This window comes from Coenobita brevimanus, chromosome 31, assembly GCF_032717465.1.
Source record: "Coenobita brevimanus isolate Jiangsu-jjx chromosome 31, ASM3271746v2, whole genome shotgun sequence".
NCBI lineage: Eukaryota > Metazoa > Arthropoda > Malacostraca > Decapoda > Coenobitidae > Coenobita > Coenobita brevimanus.
The window spans coordinates 2,007,911-2,028,595 of record NC_136984.1 but is presented as its reverse complement, the minus strand read 5'-3'; the positions used below and the strand labels follow the sequence as shown (position 1 = coordinate 2,028,595).

At 42.6% G+C, this 20,685-nt stretch overlaps 1 long non-coding RNA gene and 1 other non-coding gene across 2 annotated transcripts; one reads left to right on the top strand and one right to left on the bottom strand.

The window, feature by feature from the left end:
• The first annotated feature begins 5,788 nt into the window (after nucleotides 1-5,788).
• On the top strand, nucleotides 5,789-14,197 carry LOC145395406 (uncharacterized). The gene is made up of 3 exons (XR_013896610.1): nucleotides 5,789-5,917; nucleotides 8,773-8,934; nucleotides 14,077-14,197. It is a non-coding gene; the product is annotated as an uncharacterized LOC145395406 (long non-coding RNA).
• LOC145395579 (5S ribosomal RNA) lies at nucleotides 7,341-7,459 on the bottom strand. Its single transcript, XR_013896639.1, has one exon. It is a non-coding gene; the product is annotated as a 5S ribosomal RNA (ribosomal RNA).
• Nucleotides 14,198-20,685: the final 6,488 nt, after the last annotated feature.

The following is a 20,685-nucleotide window of genomic DNA, read 5'->3' as shown; positions in this document are numbered from 1 at the left end:
GGCCTCCCTCTTCCCCCCTCCACCTCACTCACATACACTGTCTTCGTCAGTCTTTCACCCTCCAACCTCTCCACATGGCCAAACCACCTCAGTGTGGTCCTCATTTTGTTATTTAGGAAATGTTTGAATGAAAAACCACTCACAGAAAGAAATTTGATTTATTGGCCAGGTTTAGCTATATATTACATTGATAAATATAACGTACAAAGTCACAGGTAAGTTAATCATTCACATGTACACTTCACACATTCATCGCAGCTCCTCTCCTCGTCCTGTCACCCCTTAATCTACTTTTGACTTCCTTCTTTTACACTATTTTATGGCAGTTTCGTGGCTCCCAGGCCTCTTGTTACTGCTCCCTGTGTTACTGGCTGCTTCATAGAGAGTTTAAACACTTTCATATACTCTCATCTTAGTTCCTATTACTTCTACCCTTCGATAAATTCTTGCCTTATGGATTTCGTCCCGTGATCCTTTCGTGCCATCAAGGATTTCAGTTTTATTCAACTTATTTTGCTTTTCAGAGGATTCCTGTAGACTTATTTTCTTCCAAGGGAGTTGTCCATCTTGTTCAGGAGTTTGTTCATCTTGTTCCCGAAGAACTGACGTAAGTTGTTTTCATGAACGTCTTGAAGTGCCTTCTCATTTTAAGCAACTGAACTTCCACATCATCCAGACCTGAAACAACATAAAAATTGTAGCATTACATATAATTGAAAAAACAGTATAGCATAACCAACATGCTGTAAGACCTTCTACTTTGGGTTTGAGGACACGGTTATTGACGTATTAATTATCCACTATTACCAGTGTTTAGTTACCTCATCTACGTATTAGAAAGGAAGTAATTGGGCATTCATGATTACTTATCCACGTAGTAGACAAGTAATCATTGCCTTCAAGATACTCATTCACGTGGTAGGGAAAAAAAGGATTGGGCTCTCAAGGATTAGTTACCCCATTCACGTGGTAGAGAAAATCATTAGACTCACGGAGATTATAGTTGTCATTGACGTGGTAGACAAATGACTGCGTTCAAGGATTAGTTACCCGATTCACGTGGTAGAGAGGAAATCACTGGGCTCTCAAGGATTAGTTACCTCATTCACTTTATAGCGAGGAATCATTTAGCTCTCGAGGATTAGCTACCTTATTCACGTAGCTTAAGGAATCATTATGCCCTCGAGGATTAGCTACCTTATTCACGTAGGTTATAGAATCATTATGCCCTCGAGGATTAGCTACCTTATTCACGTAGGTTATAGAATCATTATGCCCTCGAGGATTAGCTACCTTATTCACGTATCTTAGAATCACTGACCTTCAAAGATTAATTAACTCACGTAATAAAGAGTCAGTCACTTTGCCCTCAAGGATTAGCTACGTCTCATTAACGGTGTGGAGTAAATAACCTCCAGTATTAGTTAACTTATTCACCTGGTAGAGACGAAATGATTAGACTCTCGAGGACTTTGTTACTCCTCATTAATGGGGTAGAATGAAAAATCAATCACAAGGCCTTCAAGGATAAGCAGAAACATTGTCTACTAGTTCATGGACTGTCTTCCCACCCGCATGCCATTTCAACGCCTGGAAAAAAAAGAGCATTTTACATTTAGATTACGAATGAGTTACCTCTATAAAACCTCCCTATTGTCGTAAAATTTAATCATTATACAAAACGCTCAAGTTGAATTTTACACAACTAAAAACAATGCAAAATCGAAACTTAATTGCGATATATAATTAAGTAAAATCCAGATACAAAAAAAAAAAAAACATGAAAAAGTAAAGATCCACACATTAGCATTATATATACACAATATATTTAAATTTCATACTTACCTTGCACGAAAAAACCTCAGTCAATGTTTCTGCTGTTCCTTCACCCCTCACATCACCTCGGTTCCAGATTTCCAGCCAACCATTTGCAGGTTCCAGTTCCAGGCCTCGAATCTTGCTCACTCGTGTTCAATGTACCATTCAAAGCTTCGAATCGTGGCCAGACATATTCAAAAATGTCATTCAAAGCTTCGGATCTAAGCAAATCATTTTTATAGAAGTTCAAAGCCTGGAATCGTGGCCAGATGTAATGCTGTGTTTTTAGGGCGACTTCTCGTCGTAAAAACACGAGCACTGGGACGGGGTCCTTTGGCTAGACCGGATGTAATGCACTAAAAGGAACAGGGCATAAAAAGAGACAGTACACCAAATCACATCTATTGCTTAAATTCTATTCCTTACAGTGCTACATACACAATATTTGATACACAATAACACAGAGATACAATAATACACTTATAATTGGATCCAATCTACTTTTGCACAGGGCACAGGGCAGTCAGGGATATGGGTGACTATTATTGAGGAGAGTTATCACTTCACTGCAATGGTCAATCGAGAACACTGGTCGTGTCACTGGTGGATATTAATAAAAGGAGGAGTCTCACTTATATTCACTGTGATTGGGAGTCTGTGGGGGATATGGTACTATAACAAAGGTAGGGTGCGTGTGGCGACATCCGACACCGTCACCTAGTCGCAGGGAAGCACTTCGCTTGCCTTCCGGCTCGCTCACACACCTACCTTTGATTCCACAGAAAACTCCCCGCTTCCTTACTGAGAGGGGGAACTGAACTGTTTAATGTTCAAGCACGACTTACCCTGATATCACTGTTTAACATAACTTTTATTTGTCACTGCCACTGTGCTTTGGATCACTATCACTGTATTAGGGGTTGCTGTCACTTTCACTGTTCTACCCGTGTTTCTTTGGTAGTTGGGTCACTAACACTTACTGTCAGGGAGGCTCTCTTGTTTAGGGCCTCGGCCTGAGGGGCGGCTCCTTCCTAGGGCCGCGTTGGTGGGGTGCAAGGGGACCTCGTAGTCCGGAGGGCTTGACCTGATCGGGGGCCTCGGGACTAGGACCGAACAGGCGGAGGATTCGGGCCTGCTTCTTCTTCTGCCGGGGCGTGAGGGAGCCTAGGTCGCCGTCGTCGGGGACCGTGGTGGAAGGCCTGGGCGTCCGGGGTCTGCAGGTGCTCAGGGGGAGAGGCGCCGTCAGGGCTGGGCTGCGGCAGCGACTCCTGTAGGGCTCCAACAGGGCTAAGGAGCGTCCGGGTGTGGGCGGTAACTCCGCAATCGGGCCTTGCCACCACTCTAACGCCTCCGCTTGGCCAAGAAGCCTGGATGGCGACGAAGGGCTCCCCGGAGGGAAAGAGGCTTGAGGGAGACTCACGCTCTTCGTGGTTCCCTGAGTGTGTTCATTGGGCTGAGGTGGGGCTCCACTTCCCTAGTATGGACTTTGGCTGGTGCCGTGAACTTGTCCGGCGTGCGAGGGACACCAGTAGGGTGATCGGGGTCGCCCTTTCGCCGAGGCAAGCGGCCGTCAGCGTGGTGTTCCTCCCGCAGTAGGGAACAAGCCGGAGTGAGGGACGTGAGGACCGCACTCTCTCCAATACGGACAGATCCTACCGTCAGGGAATTCTCCACCCTGGTACGTGCCCCAGTCGTAACTGAGTGTCCGCCCGTACGGGAAACGACTAGCGGAGAAACGGGATCACCCGTCTGCTCCGGCGAGAGGCCGGCCCCGAGTCGCCGCTTCCGTAATTGGGTGGCGCTACACGTACGGTAGCAGGGTCTATCTACCCTGGACCGTATTCTGGCCGTAGCCAAGGTACAACTGGAGAGGGATGCACACAGGCAACTCTCTCTCCTCAGCGTGTTAAGGCCGGAGCCTGGGGTCACCTTCCCCTTTACACACTTTGTCAGGCCGTAGCCTGTGTCTATCTCTCTTGTAAGGCCGTAGCCTTGGGCCTCTTCCTGCCCTTGAGCCTCTTCCTGCCCTAGAGGGTGTAGCAAGACCGTCAAGACGGTGTTACTTGGGACTGACCTCTTTTCAGTCCCACCCCTGGTCTGACGGTCACTATACCCCGCCCGCACAGTAGTTCAGGTTGTCTGAACGCCTGGGGTTGGGGCACTTGCGGGGAATAGGGGCTCAGGGTCGGGATGTCCCGATGACCCTCTTGCCCGAGGTCACTAACCTCACCTGTGTGTCTTCCTGGGGTGGTGGTGGGGTGGCGGCTCGGCGGTGGTGTGGGGGATGGTGAGGTGGGAGGTCCTGTGGCGGTCTCGGCGGGCATTTTACCAGACATATTAAAAAATGCCATTCAAAGTTTCAAATATTAGCCAGGTATATTCAAAGTACTCTTCAAAGCTTCAAATCTAAGCAAATAATTTTTATAAACGTTCAAAGCATGGAATCGTGGCCAGACATATTCAAAAATGCCATTCAAAGTTTCAAATATTAGCCAGGTATATTCAAAGTACTCTTCAAAGCTTCAAATCTAAGCAAATCGTTTTTATAAAAGTTCAAAGCCTCGAATCGTAGTCTGCAATTTTCAACCGCGTGATTTAAATATTTTTTTCGAGTCTGGGATTCGAGATTGGGGTCGAAATGGGAATGTTCTGAAGCCTACGTTTTTGGGTACAAGGGCGAATGCAGAATTTTCGAACGGGGGGGGGGATAGATAGATAGATAAATAGATAGGTATGTAGGTAGGTAGGTACACATGAACATGGGTAGATAGGTAGATAGATAGACACAAATAGAGATATTAACCCCTTCATTCCGAGGATAATTTTTAATATATGCTTGCTTCTGCCACACTATTTTTCCACGTCTGCTCTTTCCATAGCACTTCTTCGTGACTAGCATCATTTACCATACTCCTTTCACCTTAATTTGGCCCAATTTTCGTTCATTTTCATTGACAATAAGACAGTACTCCGGCCCTGCGTTCTTTAAATAGCACTTCTTCGTAACTAGCATCATATACTAATGCTGATCTATACTACTCAGCATTAAAGAGGGAGATGGCAATTTTAGGAGTTATTATTATTATTATTATTATTATTATTATTATTATCCTCCTCCTCCTCCTCCTCATCATCATCATCATCATCATCATCATCACATTATCCTCCTCCTTCTCCTCATTATATTATCATTATCATTGTTGTTGAACCCCGTGGACTGCAGGGAGACCAAGTTACCTATTTAGCAGTCCACCATCCTCCTTTCGGGGCCTAGGGAGGATAGGGAGGGGTATGAAGGACATTTTTCAGTGACACCAGCCAAAATTCTCGATAGTACCCCACCACGAAAATACAAATGAACTCGAGATGAAGTGGTTTCGTAGGCAAATTACCCAGACAAAGCTATTATTTAATTTCCTTCACCACGAGGACTTAATTTCCTTCTATTTCTTCAGTTTTCAGATGATTTAATTCAGTCTAGAATTTTTTTGCGGGACATTTTCATACATCAGTTGTTTGGAGCAAGTGTTGTTAGATTTGAGCTGGTTTAGCGATACCTGCTAATAGGACATCATAGGGTAGGTGGTTGGTGTGACTCAGGTGGTCGTCTTGCCGGAATTTTAGTTATTTCTCCCAATTTTCAGTTGTCATAAAATTTTAATATATGTTTCTTAGGATTTCTTTGCGATTTCATGCTTAGTTATAATGCAGCATCCTGAGTTTTCGATTAGCATCTTCCGCTAACGTACATTGGCAATCGGGCAGGTGGTAGGTGGTCGGTCACATTACTGGAATTTTACCCCATTTCCCCAAGTCCCAGCGATAATATAACGATTTTCAAATATACTCTATCAATTTCCTGGTAAGATGGTGGTTATAGCGGCATAATAGGGTAATTTTACTTGCGTTTTGAGATGTGAGAGCAAGGTTAGCCATTTTGATTGGTAGCGCTGATTTGGTGACGTGATCGGGAATGGCGGTGGTCGTAGCATCTGTTTTGGCTGCTCATTTTCATCCCTCCCATCACACCGTTAAAATGGCCTCCTCTCCAGCGTTTGAACCTGCTTTTCCACCTACATAACCCAGAGAAGCGGCTGAGGTAAGCAAATATGAGTTTCCTGAATTAAATACCTGTAAATTAGCCAGTGTGAAATTACGCTTATTTTCGTTTGAATTTTTGAATATCGTCAATCTCGCCGGGGATATATTTAAGGCTTCTACATTGCCTCCATAGCTTTTATTTTTACCTAATCCACCCAGTGAAAATTTTGAGGTAAGAAAATAAAAGGAAAAAGCCTGTAAAGAGGAAGAAATAGGATATATGGGTGTGCAGTGTTCCCCTATTTCTCCATATATTTTAAGCTTTTTCCAGCCTTACGCCCCCATTAGAAAGCTTGAGGGAAATATAAGCATCGTTTTTAAATAATTTTGGTCTAGTTTGTTAATTTTGCCATCATATACTTAAAATAACGGCTGGGTTTAATTTTAAGTGATTTTACGTGGATGCATGTGCTTCATATATATTTGTGATTGTTTCATGTTTGTAACCTTTTGTATTTGCTAGATTTTGCTTTTCATCCATTATATTTATTGCCAGACGCCTTCATGTCACCCTGTCCCTGCCATTTCACTGCCCTGCCCCCAGCTCACACCTCCCTCCCTCTCCATTCCATCCCTCCATCTCATCCTCGGCCTCCCTCTCTCCATTCTCTCTACAGCCAGACACAATAAGTCCTTAACGGGTGGTAGTTTGACTTTCATGGTTATTTTTGATGCTATGGTAGGAAGGAATGCTGATAGTGATATGTTTCAGGGTGACATGGAGGCGTTTTGTTTGTGGCCACCTCCTACAGGCTTAAGGCATTTGGCAATAATAGTTGGAAGTCTTTATGCAAATTAACAGCTACACAAACTTTACAATTGTGGGCATTTTAGAGCATAGTATTTCAGCAACCTATGTGGAGAGGATGGAGGGTGAAAGACTGACGAAGAGAGTGTATGTGAGTGAGGTGGAGGGGGGAAGAGGGAGGGGGAGGCCAAGGATGAGATGGAGGGATGGGGTGGAGAGGTATATGAGAGAGGGGTGTGTGTAGTCGGGAGCAGGGCAGTGAAATGGCGGGGGACAGGGCGACGTGGAGGTGATTTGTTTGTGGCCACCCCAAACGGGATTGAGGCGTCTGGCAATAGGTAGATAGATAGATTTCAGCAACCTAACCTTGTCAATGAATTTTTACTTTTGGTGTTTGTAGGATAGGGTTTTGTGTTAATGTGCAGCTTTATTTTCTACGAATCAACCATGTTTGGGAGATGCAATGAAAATGGTAGTTGGAATTGGAATGAAAAGCCTGTAGAATTATCGTTTCAGCCAAAAACAGAATTATGATATTTTGATCCATATTTTTCGATCCATCCATCCATTGCCAGACGCCATGTATCCCAAATGGGGTGGCCAAGGGCTTAGAGTTAATTGTTTTGCAGGGAGGGGCACTAATCCTCCACCAACCCCACTTGACACGTAGGGATGCCAACAGCATCTGGTGTTCCCAGGTGGTCACCCATCCAAGTACTAACCAGACCCAACGTTGCTTAACTTCGCTGATCGGATGGGAAGTGGTGTACTCAACGTGGCATGGCCGTTGGCTATTTTTCGATTTTTCAATACTTTTAGGTAATTATAAGGCTTCTTGTGGCACTTTCGTTGCTGATTATTTTACCAAGATAACCTAACCTAACAGAAAACAGATCAGTTCCTCGTACAGTAATTGTTTTTGGCTGGAACGATAATAGAACCAAGTAGTCCACTGGAAAAATATCAGATTATTGAATTGTAAGTCTTTCAGTAGTGTTTATGGAAGAGAAACTGCGGTATTCTAACTAAGACTTACCTTTTAAGCCTAGTTTGAGTTGGGGGAGCAAATTTTGTAGGGGTAGTCATATAGTGACTTGGGTTAGGCTATCGCTCAGTAACGGATGAATGTCGCGCCATATTGGCTGGTGCAGGTGTGTGCATTCGGTCTATGTCAGGCCCTAGGTTAGGTTAGGTTGTTAGTTTGGGTTAGTTTAATGCAAAATAGTGTGTTTTTAATTAATTTTGATCTTGATTTTGGGGGATAAACCCTCTTTTGGAAATCATACTCAAAATTCCAAAAGGGGGAATTTCCCCCCAAAATGAAGGTCAAAACTATTTAAAACACAGTATTTTGCATTGAAAAACATAAAAATAATAATAAAAGAAAACATTGGTTACTTCTAAAAATTTACCGAAACTGCTTATTTTACATGTTTGTTATATTTGTATGCGTAAAAAGTCCAGAAGATCAGTAATTTTTCTTATTCATTCATTTACGATCCAAGTTTTGCCAGAGTAAGATGAATTCCACATTTAGCATTCAAGTTTTGCCAGATTATAAAAAATTAAGATCCATTTCATTGCAATTTTGCCAGAATAAGAGGTAGTTTGTCCCATTTCTCATCACTTGACGGAATTGAGCCCCAGTTTCTTTGTTTCATAAGAATACGATAAAAAGTAGAACCCCATTTCCTATATCAGTTTTGTCAGAACATGAAAATTCAAACCCACAGCACAATATTCCAGAGTTTGAGGTCTTTGTAGCCTGGAAATAGCCACCTCGAGGGTTTATGTAGGTCTCGTACTTTTAAATCTTTCCTACAGTGTTTCCGTGGGTTTGTGTGCTTCAGAGGGGCAGAGAGATAGGCATAGTGTTTTAATATAGTGGCTAGGCGGCAAAAAGGTTAGGCAGCAGGGCATTTCCGATCTTAAAACACCAAGGTTAGGACTGTCTACCTATTGCCAGACGCCCCAGTCTCTTAAGGGGTGCATTCACATAGGCTTTAACCGAATTTTGACTGCATTCATAATTGGTGTGGTCAAGATTTTCAACGTTTGTTCAGTGACTATGAATTGTGCCTCTTACATGCTGGGTTTTCTTTCAGGATCGACAGACAAGGTTGAAATGAATGCTGAGTGGAAGCCAGAGTGGAATAGAAGGAACGGATCAGCCTCAAAAGGAGTGAATAGGAACGGAACTCATAATGAAGACTGGACTGAGGACCAAAGGCAGTCTATGGCATCGGCAAGACTTCAGAAAATTGCTGGTAAGAAATTGAATGTTGTCACTTATTCTTCTTTGCATGTCAGTCAGGTTAGCTCTTTGCTGGTAAGAAATTTGCCTCCTTCCTTGGTAGTGCAGTAAAACCTCACTATAACAGACTAATTACGGCCCAAACCAGTCCCCCCAAAAAAGAAATTCCGAGGAGCCATCCGGACTTGCCGTTGCTAACCCAGACTTTTTCCGTACTGTATTACGTACAGGGAGGGGTAGACCGAGGATGAGGTGGAGGGATGGAGTTGAGAGGTATATGAGGGAGGGGGGGGTGAGTTGGGGGGAGGGCAGTCAAATGGTGGGTGACAGAGCGACTTGGAGGCATTTTGTCTGCGGCCACCCTTTGCGGGATTAGGGCGTCAGGCTATAGATAGATAGATTATACATTCACTACAATAATTCATTCATTCATTCATTGCCAGACGCCATGTATCCCAGACGGGGTGGCCAAGGGCTTAGAGTTAATTGTTTTACAGGGAGGGGCACTAATCCTCCACCAACCCCACTTGACGTAGGGATGCCAACAGCATCTGGTGTTCCCAGGCGGTCACCCATCCAAGTACTAACCAGACCCAACGTTGCTATCAAATGGTATAATCTATATAATACTGTACTGCACACTGATAAACATGTCTCTTATATACTCAGACCTCTTTTTAAGGGACTGAATGGGGAATCAACTTGTCCCGTGCTTGAAAATGTCTCTTGTTTTTTCATTCATTCATTCATTGCCAGATGCCATGTATCCCAAACGGGGTGGCCAAGGGCTTAGTTAGTTTTACAGGGAGAGGCACTAATCCTCCACCAACCCCACTTGACACGTAGGGAGAACGTCCCCTGTTTTTACCACATTTAAAGACAGTCTTATGAAATGCAGTGATTGGTTCACTTATATTACATGTTTATATTATTTTACTTGTACTGTATAAAGAAACATTGTATATAACCTAGACATTACGTATCATTTTTGAATGGTCTTGTCCATTTGTCAGGTAGAATACGGAGTCCCTTAAATAGAGGTTTGAGTGGTCGATCTGATACAAGCGAATTCAGGCCTAGGGAAGTCCGTTACATTGAGGTTTTCCTGTAGGTCAATTTAGCCTCTGCAATTTCAGTGACATCTTTTAAGTTTATTCGTACTGTTTCCATGTGATCTTGACTAGGAAGGTCTGTTGTTCATTCATGTTAATTTGGCTCTACAGTATTCACCTAAACTTGGCTCTATAATTTTACCATAACCTGGCTGTCTATATTTATTTCACCTTGACTTGGCCCAGATTTCTTTAGCAACTTATTCCACGTTAATTCAGGCTTAGAAATACGATGTTATGGCTCTACATCCTTTCCATAGCACCTTTTCATGAGTCATACTTTGGTGTTGTAACCTAATGTTGCAACTTTCCTTTGAGATGGTTTGTGTGCATTGATCATCTGGACCTCCTTTTCCCCCTAGTCCAATGGGCCATGCTTCCATTCACTCATTATTCAAGCCACTGGAATCCTGGCCCTATCTGATACGCCTAAAAACTTTCACCACATTCTGTAGCTTCACATAAATTCATCCGATAGTGCATTGTTACTGGACCGAAACAGCTCACGTTATTTTTGCCACTGAGCTAAAATTCTCTAAGGGTAGAAATTGTGAACCAGGCCAAGGTGAAAGTTTTAATGGGTCAGATAATGGGATTTACTTCAATTCTTGTATCAGCTTTAACCCTTTAGTGCGTTTGTGTTGAAAGATCGTATGCATAACCCCTCTGATACTGGACATCCTTCCTAAGCTGCTTGAAATAGTCTGGAGATAGGAAGAAAAGTATAATGTCTGAGTGAAGAGGGTAATTCTGGTTTGATCCCATCTAATAAGGTGACGTGTTTCATTGGCTTATCCTGACTGCCTCCAGACGATTTTATTCAGTTTAAGAAAAGCCTGGTACAGTAATACCTCGATATACGGTACCCCTCGATGCTATACCCCGGCTTAACGATGAGGGTAGAAATACCACCATACCACGCCTATTGGTGGCCATACCCTGGTGTAACGATGGGCTTTGATTTTTATCAGTTTTTGATATTTTAGACTAAAATTGTTTAGGTTGATTTATAAACTGTTTTTAGACTTAGAGTGTTTTAGCCATAGGTGGGGTGAACATTGTCATTTTGGGGTACAGTTTACTAAGCTTGATTTTTTTCCAGACATATTTGACTATTTCTCAGATTGTATTTGTTGGTTTTAGTGAGATATTTACAGGTGTTAGGCTGTGGTTAGCTTCTTTTACAGCTGTTAGGCCATTTAGACTGGCTTTACACTTGTTTTTGGACTCATTTGGGTGGTTTTTGGACTTGGTTGGGGGGGTGGGGGTGACCCAAGGCTGAAAAACGCATCCCATTACTTTACTAGCGAAGGGTTTTTACCTTACCAGTTGCATCGTTAAACTGGAGCATACCTGTAATGAAGGGGTTAAACATAAGCTGGAAATTAGTGGCAGGACCCTAATTTTTATAGTATTTTATGGAATGCCTGTGGTGGTTGGGTCAGCCTGCATCCCATACAAAAAAATGAAGTTAGCAATCATATAGTAAGGCCAAGTAAGTTCCATCGTCAGATACTTAAAAAGAATAAGGTCGGCATTTCGCTTTGGTGTCGGGTTTAACCATGTGCCGTGCCATTTATAGAGGCTCCAACATGCATGCTGCTCGATCTCTGGCAGCCACCCTATTCAGTCCCTTATACCTTGTCGCAGGTCTTCTTGTCTGCTTGATCTCCATGCTGTTCGATCTCTGGCAGCCACCCTATTCAGTCCCTTATACCTTGTCGCAGGTCTTCTTGTCTGCTTGATCTCCATGCTGCTCGATCTCTGGCGGCCACCCTATTCAGTCCCTTATACCTTGTCGCAGGTCTTCTTGTCTGCTTGATCTCCATGCTGTTCGATCTCTGGCAGCCACCCTATTCAGTCCCTTATACATTGTCGCAGATCTTTGTCTGCTCGATCTCTGGCATCCATCCTATTCAGTCCCTTATACCTTGTCGCAAGTCTTTTTGTCCGCCTCAAACCCAACCCCCTATGTTCAGTTCACACCCAGTGCACCCGGTTCTGGTTTTCCTCATGGGGTAGGCTTCACTTCCCCATGCTATAATCATTTTGGACACCCCATTTATTAATCAGTCAAGGAAGACCCCTAACACCTTGTCGTGATTTATTTTGCCAAGAGTCCAGGGCTACGTAACTCGTGAATATTGCCGTACTCTGCATAGGTAACGTACAAAAGGGTATTAACCAGCAATGTCAAGGAATAAATCAGTATGGATCACGTGTAAAGTAGCCTCCTTAACGATAATACAGGCTTTGGTAATTTTGCCCTTGCTTTCTCACCTGACTTTCTTTTACTCTGGTGTTTTATTGTCCTTTAGAGCAGTTTAAATACGATTTGTTGTTTATATAGTGTTTTTGTGTGATCATTTAGTGGTTTTATAATTACGGTTTGTTGTGTATGGGAGTTTAGTTCAGTTTTATGGTTTGTTGTATATTGGTGTTTAGTGTTAACAAGTGGGTTGGTGGAGGGTTAGTGCCCCTCCCCGTAAAACAAATAACTGTCAAATGGCCACCCCTTATGGGATTATGGCGTCTGGCAATAGACAGATTATAATTATGGTGCCTGTTTATTGGTGTTTAGTGCAGTTTTATAAATACGGTTTTTGGCGTTTAGTGGTGTTTAGTGCAGTTTTATAATGACGCTTTTTGGTGTTTTGTCAGTCATTTAGTGCAGTTTTATAATTACGGTTTTTCATTTATTGGTGTTTAGTGCTGTTTTATGATTATGGTTTGTTTATTGGTGTTATAATTATGGTTTTCGTTTATTGGTGGTGTCATTTAGTGCAGTTTATAGTTGATTTTATTTGTCATATAGTGCAGTTTTATCATTACGGTCTGTCATTTGTCGTTCATTTAGTGCAGTTTTATAATTACAGTTTTTGTGGTTTCTTGTCATTTAGTGCAGTTTATAGTTCAGTTTTTGTTTATTGTTGTATAGTGCTCTTTTATCATTACAGTTTTCGTCATTTGCCAGTCATTTAGTGCAGTTTTATAATTACGGTTTTTGTTGTTAATTACGGGTTTTGTCGTTTGTTGTTGACGTTTGGTGCAGTCTTATAATGAAGGTTTTTGTCGTTTGTTGGTGACGTTTGGTGCAGTCTTACAATTACAGGCTTTTGTCGTTTGTTTGGTGGTTTTGTAATTGTCGTTTTGTCATTGAAGTGTTTTGTAATTCCTACCTTGTTTTTTGTTGTGGTTTATTGAACTGTTTTATCGTAATTCATATAAGTAATTCACCTTTGTCATATTCACTCTGCATGGAAGCCCTTGAATTCTCCAACCATCCATCCATCGTCCAATCCTACGTTGCCTCATGAGAAGCGTAGGAGCCTGGTGCTAGGCAAGTTGGTCCTGACTTTTAAGATGAGTGGCCATCTGGAGAGAATGGAGGGTGAAAAACTGACGAGAGTGTATGAGAGTGAGGTGGAGGGGGGAAGAGGGAGGGGGAGGATGAGATGGAGGGATGGGGTGGAGTGGTATATGAGAGACGGGGATGTGAGTTGGGAGCAGGGCAGTGAAATGGCGGGGGACAGGGCGATGTGGAGGCGACTTGTTTGTGGCCACCCCAAACGGGATTGAGGCATCTGGCAATAGATAGAATAGATAGACCAGCCTTACTCATCCCTTAGTGGCATTATGTTAGCAATAAACCCCAACCACCCCTTGGATATAAACCTGTGCACTGATAAACTTGTCATGTACCTTATGGCTTTATTGGACTCTTTCCTGTATATGAGAATTTAGTCCGGTAGCTCGTCAGGTCTGATAAAAGCATATTCTAGTACCGTATAATGCAGTCCGTTATATTGAGGTTTTACGGTATTGCCTTATCCTGCCACTGAGCTAAGTAAAATAAGCTGCAAAAGGACAAAACTCTGGGCCAAGTTAACATGAAGTGAGTATAGATAAGATGCAATTTATAGTGCTAGGCAAAATATCGAAGGAAGGTGTGTTAGGGGTGTGTCAGGCTAGTAAGAATATTAGTTTTGATGCTTGAATCACCAGTTACATTATTTTTATTTATTGATTTTTATTTCTTTCAGGATATGCCAAGACTGACATGGAAGAGAGATGATGGTTGTAGAATTGAGGTGAGATGGAACATAAAGTTGAACAAGGAGTGAAGACAGAACGATATTTTTGAACGACGTGGAGCAAAGATATGGACGAGTATGATACATGATCTTGCTGCTGCCATCATACGTGGCCTCGACATCTTCCAAGGTGAGACTTAACTTCCACTTTGACATTTTTCTTTTAATAGGGCCCTTGTTGCCTGAAAACCCTAGTTAATTTTATCCATTGATCTATCCTATAGCCAGACACCTTAATCCTTTATTATCCAAAAATGATCATATGAGTTTTAACATCCAAAGCAGAAATAGAAGAAGCATTTATATAGCACTCTAATAGGCTGAAAATGAGGTGATTGGAGAATAATGATTACTTGATCGTACTTTTATGCATGATAGTTCCTCAGGGTTGATAGTAGCCAGGCATATACTGTACTTTGTAATATGTGACTTGGAATTAATATTGAAGGTGCACACTTCGTAGCATTTATAAAGGCTTCGGCCTGTTTGCTTGACGGCTTTCCATACTGCTCAATCTCTAGTAACCTTATTGTCCCATATCCCTGAAGTTACTATTGTGTTGTATAGTTTATAAAAGAGTCCAACGTGCATATGTCTGCCTTGGTCACCTAACTGCAGGTCTCCACGCTGCTCAGTCTCTAGTAGCCTCCCTGTTCAGTCCCTTATCCCTGAAGTCACTCATTTCGGTGTTGTATCGTTTAAAGACTCCAGCCTGCTTGCATGTGTCAGCCTTGGTCACCTAATGGCGGCTCTCTACACTGCTCAGTCTCTGGTAGTCTCCCTATTCAGTCTCTTATCCCTGAGGTCACACCCCCTGACCTCGTCTCAGACCTTTTTTAATCTTCGTTTCTGGACCCTTCCCCCAACAGAATTACTGATGTGATAAAGCAGAAGTCTGTTTTTTGTCCTCATTAATTTTGAAAAGATTAGGAGAAATACACTGAGGTGGTTTGGACATGTGGAGAGAATGGAGAATGAAAGACTGACTAAGAGGGTGTATGTAGGTGAGGTGGAGGGAGGGAGAGGGAGGGGTAGACCGAGGATGAGGGGGAGGGATGGAGTTGAGAGGTATATGAGGGAGGGGGGGGTGAGTTGGGGGGAGGGGAGTCAAATGGTGGGTGACAGAGTGACTTGGAGGTGTTTTGTCTGCGGCCACCCCTTGCGGGATTAGGGCGTCGGGCTATAGATAGATAGATAGATAGAATTTTGCTAGCTTGCTCAGTACCTGCAGCATTTGAGATTTTCGGTGAGAAATGCAAAAGGGAAGAATTAAAACCATTTTGATACCTATTTGTGAGATAATGAAGTGTCTGGGGTGTGGTAATCCTTTAAGAAAATGTAACTTAGGACTTGTTACCTTCCTCACTCACTCACTGTATTGAGGAAAGTATGATTGTGAAGCATTGAACTTTTGTCCTTGTGCACACAGTTATGGTTACATTTGGTAGTGAAGTAATTATTATTGTGCTTTTGTTTATTCTTTGCTACTTAGTGAAATGCCATTGGACAGGGAGGCAGTTGGTTTGTGGCCACCCCACTATAATTCGAACCCAATTAATTCGGAAATCGGTTAATTCAGATCTTCTCTGACCACCAGACAAATAATTTCAATTCAAATAGAAGGTTGAATTAAGTGAGACAAGTCTGAAAAGGGTTCCAGTGGACGTGAACAGTTTTTGTAGTGATAAGTGTAGTAATAAATGTGATTTTTAAGAACCGTACAGTACCCTCCCTTCAGTGGTTCCATTTGGTTTTGAAGTAATGATTAGATTATAGTGCTTTTTGTATGTTTTATTGTTACTTAGTGTATTCAAGTACATGGGTAGTGTGATGAGTAAGGATGGAACTTTGGGGGATGAAGTACGTGAAAGGGTACAGCAGGGAAGAAAGGTTGTTGGTACACTGAAAGCAGTGATGAGAAATAGGGAGGTGAGTATGGAAGTTAAGAAGTGACTGCATGATGGTATTGTGATCCCTACCCTGACGTATGGAAGCGAGGCGTGGACCTTGCAAGAGGGGAACAAGTCAATTGTGAGAGCAGTGGAAATGAGTTACTTGAGAGGAGCATGTGGAGTGACGTGGAGGGACAGGTTGACGAATGAAGAAGTGAAGGAACGTTGTGGGGTAGATGTGGATGTGGTTGAAAAGATTAGGAGAAATACACTGAGGTGGTTTGGACATGTGGAGAGAATGGAGAATGAAAGACTGACTAAGAGGGTGTATGTAGGTGAGGTGGAGGGAGGGGTAGACCGAGGATGAGGTGGAGGGATGGAGTTGAGAGGTATATGAGGGAGGGGGGGGTGAGTTGGGGGGAGGGGAGTCAAATGGTGGGTGACAGAGTGATTTGGAGGCGTTTTGTCTGCGGCCACCCTTTGCGGGATTAGGGCGTCGGGCTATAGATAGATAGATAGTGAAATTGCTGGGGACGGGTTGACATGGAAGCAATTTTTACGGGATTGAGGCATCTGGCAATAGATAGAAAGCTACTGTACTTTGTTCATAAGACCCCTTTCAGTATCCATCAAGTCCTGGACTAGGCTGACGAATCCTGAAAATAGTGACGGTGATTACCCTCGAGTGTACACCTTACGGCACACATTTGATTGGACCACCTTACCCCACTAGACAACCAGGCATACAAACAGTAACTTAAATTCCATCAGTGTATATTATTCCTTTCCAAATGTCATTATTATTATTATTATTATTATTATTACTTTATTTTTTTAAGACCCCAGTCCAGTGTAACTACAGTAATCACTCTAATATCCGGACGCCCAATATCCGAACATCCCCACTATCCGGACATAAGAATGTTTCATACTGTACTTTTTTCCATACTATACTTACCTCATTTCACTCTTTAATGTCCTTTATTGGTGTGAATAGGGTGTTAGGAGCTATGCATGTGCAGTAGGAAGGTGTTTTTCTGAGTTAGGCTAGGTTAGAGTCCAAAAGTACCAGTCCAGGAGCCAGTCACCAGAATGTTTATAATTGTATGAACCTACTTCTAAACCCTCATTTTATGCTTCTTTTGCATTTATTTCAGTCATTTATGTGCCTTATTGGTGTGATTTGGGTCTTAAATAGGTGCTATGCATGTCCAGAGGGAGTTGTATAGGTGTTTCTCTGAGTTAGGGTCCATAAGTACAAGTCCATAAGCTGGGGCCCAATATCCGGACAGAACCAACATCCGGACCTACCTATGGCTCTATTACGTCGGATATTGGAGTGATTACTATATATCTATTACATTGGCCCAAATTTTCGTTCTTCAGCTTGTTTAACGTAACTCAGTGGCAGAGAAAGACAGTGCTACAGGTCTAAATCCTTTCCCCAGCACTTCTTCCTGACTAGCATCATATTCTGCTCCAAATCTGTTCTTGCATCTCAGCATACACGATGGAGAGATGTCTGTTTTAGGCCAAGTTAGAGTGAAGGGAGTATAACTTAGTATATTCTTGCTTTTACTGTCCATTTTATTCAGTTTTTAGCATCAGTTAAGGGGGTTTGTCCACTAATTTCCCTCTTTATCTTGCTGCCCAGTTATTAAATCTTCCCACACCCCAGTCAGAAGTGTTACAATTCTTGTCCGTCATTTTTCTTTATAATTGGGATATTTCAAAGGCGATTTGGCCTAGAACCTGCAGAGTGGTCAACTTAATCTAACGGCTGTCTACTTCTTTTGGCCAAACATCGTGGAGGTCAATCGGCTGGATATTGTGGAACGTTGAAAAGTTGGCCATGCTGTCTCAAGAACCTCCTAAGCTGAAATTTTACTGCAATATACTCTCATCTTAAATGTCAGGAACGACTTGCCTAGCCCCGGGCACCTACACTCCTCATGGGGCAACGTAGGATTGGATGATAGTCTTGCCAAGATGAAATTTTACTGCAATATAGTCTTACCAAGCTGACACTTTACTGCAGTATTGCCATAAAGCATTCCAGTTATTCTCTGATTGGCTGGAGTTGAAAATTAAAACTTATGGATATTCCCTATGTCAGCTAATTTACCATAAAGGATTAAAGCTAGAGCCATCAAGCGTAGACTTAATGTGGTCCCATCATAGCTTGGCTTCTAGTAGGCAGTGGCTGAGAAATATTAATACTGACCATGGTTGTGGTTGAGATGATTAGGAAAAATACACTGAGGTGGTTTGGACATGTGAAGAGAATGGAGAATGAAAGACTGACTAAGATGGTGTATGTAGGTGAGGTGGAGGGAGGGAGAGGGAGGGGTAGACCGAGGATGAGGTGGAAGGATGGAGTTGAGAGGTATATGAGGGAGGGGGGGTGAGTTGGGGGGAGGGTAGTCAAATGGTGGGTGACAGAGCGACATGTAGGCGTTTTGTCTGTAGCCACCCTTTGCGGGATTAGGGTGTCGGGCTATAGATAGATAGACCTTGGACAAGTTAATGGCGTTCGTTATTATTCATCGTACACGCCATAGCCAAGCGTTTATAAATCCTTCCATTGTTTTCATGCTGCTGTTCGTATAGTATCGCTCGCTCGTATTTTATAAAGGCTCGAACATTCTTGTATGCATCGGCCTTGGTCACCTAATGGCAACTTTCCGCACTGCTCGATCTCTGGCAGCCTCCCTGTTCAGTCCCTTATCCCTGCCAGATATTAATTTAGGTTTTGACACTTGTAAAGTTCAGATAAATTAAGGTAGATAAAGTGCAGTAGGTTAAATAGCTAAGGAAGACGTGCTAGGAACCTCTTGAGCTAGACACGTTTGACTAACTTGCCCTAAAATTAACGTGGAAAGGATGTAGAGCCATAGTATTGTCTCTGAGTATGGTAGTCACAAAGAAGTGTTGTGCAAAGGATGTGGAACCATAATATTGTTTTTTTATGATGCTAGTCACAAAGAAGTGCTGTAGATAGGATGTAGAGCCATAGTATTGTCTCTGAGTGTGATGCTAGTCACAAAGAAGTGCTGTGGAAAGGATGTAGGGCCATAGTATTGTCTGTTTCTGCCACTGAATAAGCTGCAAAATAATGAAAATCTGGGGCAAGGTAGATTGAAGTGAATTATTATTGGTTGTATTATGTAAATGTTTTGATTACCTGTTGTATACTAATTTTTATATATATTTTTTTCCAGGATATTACAAGATAAGAAGAAACTAAAGATGGCTGCAGCAATGAAGTTGAGTGAAGTGAAAGTGACATGGACGAACGAGGAGCAAAGATGTGGACGACGAGTAAGAAATAGCATGATGTGGACGATAGTGAAGTAGAACGAGGAGCAAAGATGTGGACAACGAGTAAGAAATAGCATGATGTGGACGATAGAGAAGTAGAACGAGGAGCAAAGATGTGGACGACGAGTAAGAAATAGCATGATGTGGACAATAGAGAGGTAGAATGAGGAGCAAAGATGTGGACGACGAGTAAGAAATAGCACGATGTGGACGATAGAGAGGTAGAACGAGGAGCAAAGATGTGGACGACGAGTAAGAAATAGCACGATGTGGACGATAGAGAGGTAGAATGAGGAGCAAAGATGTGGACGACGAGTAAGAAATAGCACGATGTGGACGATAGAGAAGTAGAACGAGGAGCAAAGATGTGGACGACGAGTAAGAAATAGCACGATGTGGACGATAGAGAAGTAGAACGAGGAGCAACGATGTGGACGACGAGTAAGAAATAGCACGATGTGGACGATAGAGAGGTAGAATGAGGAGCAAAGATGTGGACGACGAGTAAGAAATAGCACGATGTGGACGATAGAGAGGTAGAATGAGGAGCAAAGATGTGGACGACGAGTAAGAAATAGCACGATGTGGACGATAGAGAGGTAGAATGAGGAGCAAAGATGTGGACGACGAGTAAGAAATAGCACGCTGTACCTGACACCATCTGTGTAAGTCAACGTTTTAAGGTAAGACCAACTTTCTTTTAGCCGTAATTGACACATTGTTTTAAAAAGGAGCCTTGTGGTCCCAAAACATTTAAGTGAAGTTAATATAATGCAACACAACCTTGGTATTGCAAGAAAGATTGTGTTCTAAGATTCTGGGCTGGAATCTTACTATAATTTGCCCAGTGTGTCATTACTTAGTCAAAATTATAAAAGAATCGGATCATTCCATACTTCCATTATAAAAGAATACTCATTGAGTATTTGCTCTATAAAAGAATCAAGTCATTATGTACTTGTAAAAACTCTGCATATCCTGCACACTGGTTGTTGATCAACACTAGTCTACCTGCTTGAGTAGACCCATCACCCACAGGCAAGCAGCCACCCCTGCAGGGGTTTTCCCATTCAGTGTACTGTTGTTCCCTTGCAGTTGAGTGCCTCACAACAGCAAGGCACTAGGAAAGTGTCGTTTGGTTTCTGGGTGGATGCCACATGTCTCCAGCCAGTTAACGGGTGCACTGTGGTAGGCCCATGGTGTGGTTATATGGTTACCACCCAGCATTGTATATGCTATCTGGTTCTGTGGTTACCACCCAACATTGTAAATGTTTGGTTATATGGTTACTACCCAGCATTGTAAATGTCTAGGTGTATGGTTACTGTCGTATTCAGTATTGTCT